Raw genomic sequence first — 3,552 nt, forward strand, 5'->3', positions numbered from 1 at the left:
TCAAATTTTTACAAACATGTGGGTTAATTACTATAATTGTTTCAGTTTTTGCAAGTGGGCAAGTATAGGTAACCTTCCTAAAGTTGCACAGTTATTGAGTGATAGAGTCAGAATTTGAAATCATGGTCAGTCAGGCTCCAAGTTGCAGAAAATCTTAAAATGAGACCAGGCATTAAGGATCAGAAAAATTCACTAATCCTGTGTTTGAAATTTCATGGTGTCCACCCACAAATTCGTTGTTGACGCCCCAACCCTCAAAGTGATCTATTTGAAGATAGAGCCTTTAGAGAGGGAATTAAGTCAAATGAGGTCATAAGGGTGGGGACCTAATATAGTAGAACTGGTGTCCTTATAAGAAAAAGGGGCGACACAAGGGGTACACATGCATGGAGGAAAGGTCATGTGAGGACTCAGCGAGAAGGTGGCCAGCTGTAAGCCAAGGAGAGAGGCCTCAGGGGAAACCAAACCAGCCAACATCTTGATATTGGACTTCCAATCTCCAGAACTGTGAGGGGAAAAAATGTCGGTTGTTTAAGCCACTCAGTCTGTGGCATTATGTTATGGCAGCCCTTACACACCAATATAGCCCACCACCTTCAAAGGTGGAGTAAGTATACTTTGCCATCCCTTGATTTTGAGTTTATCCATAGGATTTACTTTGGTCAATGGAAGGCTAGCAGACCTGATGTGAGTAAAGGCTGAAACAATGTGTGGGTGTTTGGGCTTGGTGTCTTGTGCCTGCGCTAGTGCAGTGACAAGGATGGGTTCTATCTAGCAGGTCCAAGGAGGGTGAGAGACACGTGGAGTTGGGCCCTGCAGCTTGAAGCAGAGCCCAGTGGCTGAACTTGGTCTAATTCAGGCAATGTCTTGCTGTAGTTTGAAGCCAAGCCACCCTCACTGGCCCTTAGACCCATGACAGTAGATGATAACTGTTTTAAGGTCCTGCGTTTTGTTAGGTAGCCCTACTGTAATCAAAGATCAAATGTCCTTACTACCCAAAGCAATCTATACATTCAATGCAACCCCAATTAAAATTGCACCAGCATTCTTCTCAGAGCTAGAACAATTCTAAAATTTGTATGGAACCACAAAAGGCCTCGAATAGCAAAAGTAATGTCGAAAAAGAAAACCAAAGCTGGAAGCATCAGAAGCCAGGACTTTAGCCTCTACTACAAAGCTGTAATTATTAAGACAGTCTGCTATTGGTACAAAAATAGACACAGAGACCAATGGAATATAATAGAGAACCCAGAATTGGGCCCGCAAATGTATGGCCAAAATCCAATGGAAAAAAGACAGTCCCTTTAGTAAATGGTGCTGGGAGAACTGGACAACAACATACAGAAGAATGAAACTAGACCACTTTCTTACACCATACACAAAAAATGATGTCAAAATGGATGAAGGGCCTGAATGTGAGACAGGAAACCATCAAAAACTTAGAGGAGAAAGCAGGAAAGAACCTCCTTGATCTCAGCCACAGCAATTTTTTACTCGACACATCTCCAAAGGCAAGGGAAATAAAGCAAAAATGAACTATTGGGACCTCATTGACATAAAAAGCTTTTGTACAGTCAAAGAAACAATCAACAAAACTAAAAGGCAACCGATGGAACAGAAGATGTTTGCAAATGACATATCAGATAAAATGTTAGTATCAAAAATCTATAAAGAATGTACCAAACTCAACACCTGAAAAACTAATAATGCAGTGAAGAAATGGGCCGAAGATATGAATAGACACTTTTCCAAAGAAGACATCCAGATGGCCAACAGACACATGAAAAGATGCACAACATCGTTTATCATCAGGGAAAGACAAATCAAAACCACCTTGAGATACCACCTCACATCGGTCAGAGTGGCTAAAATTAATAACTCAGGAAACAACAGACGTTGGTGAGGATGTGAAGGAACAGGAAACCTCTTGCACTATTGGTGGGAATGCAAACTGGTGCAGTCAGTCTGGAAAAGAGTATGGTGGTTCCTCAAAAAATTAAAAAGGGAACTCCCCTATGACCCAGCAATAGCACTGCTAGGAATTTATCCAAGGGATACAGGGGTACTGATTCATAGGGGCACATGGACACCAATGTTTATAGCAGCACTTTCAGCAATAATCAAATAGTGGAAAGAACACAAATGTCCATCCACTGATGAATGGATAAAGAAGATGGAATACTAATTGTCAATGAGAAAGAATGAAATTTTGCCATTTGCAGCAACGTGGATGGAACCAGACGGTATAATGCTAAGTGAAATAAGTCAGTCAGAGAAAGACAGAAATCATGTTTTCACTCATATGTGGTATTTGAGAAACTTAACAGAAGACCACGGGGGAAGGGAAGGGGAAAATAGTTTCAAACAGAGAGGGGGGCAAACCATAAGAGATTCTTGAATACAGAGAACAAACAGGGATGATAGAGGGGATTGGGGGGAGGGGAAGATGAGTGATGGGCATGGAGGGGGGCTCTTGTTGGGATGAGCACTGGGTGTTATACGTAAGCAATGAATCATGGGAATCTACTCCTGAAGCCAAGAGCACACTGTACACACTGTAGGTTGGCTAACTTGACAATAAATTATATTTAGAAAAAAGAAAAGATCAGAATAAGGAACTTGACATAATTTCTGCATAATAATTTCTCTGGCCATTTTTTTTTTAAATGTTTTATTTATTTCTAGGAGAGAGAGAGACAGCGTGAGCAGGGGAGGGTCAGAGAGAGAGGGAGTCACAGACTGAAACAGGCTCCAGGCTCTGAGCTGGCAGTCAGCACAGAGCCCGACGCGGGGCTCGAACCCATGAACCGCGAGATCATGACCTAAGCGAAAGTCGGACGCTTAACCGACTAAGCCACCCAGGCGCCCCTCTGGCCATTTTTTTCAGGGGTAGGAGTGGAAGAGTATTTGGAGAGAAGGTAGACAAGTGATTGCTCTCATAGTTTTCTCAGCTTTCAAATTAGAAAGATCAACTACATTCCTCTAAAAATATGTATAGGGTGGAACTGAACCATTATTTTCTTGCAGGACACTATTTAAATGGAGAAAACCAAAGAGACACACCTACACAGAGAGAAGTAAACACAGAGAATGGGTTTCTTGGGCTGAGTTATATTGAGCTCAGATGTCCTGACTTTGTCACTCGCTATAGGTGATCTAGCATGAGTTATACAACCTCGTTGGACTTCAGCTTTTCTGTCTGTAAAATGGGAATGCTAGTGATATTATCCTTCCCACCCACATACAGTTATGTCCCCCATACATAATGTGGTCCTGCCTGCGTGACTGGAAAAGTCTCACTCTGAACAGGTACTGTTTATTCTGCTTCTTTATAATCAAGGAGTGTTTTTAAAGGGGCGCGGGTATGGTATGGAAGATTTGAGAGACACAACATTTTAGGGATTATTTTTGCTGTCTAGCTATGTGGAGAGATTTAACTCAGAGGGGCCAGCAGGACAGGATGAGGCTGCTTTCTTTGTTGCCTTGAGTTGATTGTGAAGTCTTAAATCCTAAGTTTGTGGCCCAGTAGGGGCAGGCGGGAAATCTGAGACC

Source organism: Hyaena hyaena, unplaced genomic scaffold (genome assembly GCF_003009895.1).
Source record: "Hyaena hyaena isolate Hyena2069 unplaced genomic scaffold, ASM300989v1 scaffold_1328, whole genome shotgun sequence".
Lineage (NCBI taxonomy): Eukaryota > Metazoa > Chordata > Mammalia > Carnivora > Hyaenidae > Hyaena > Hyaena hyaena.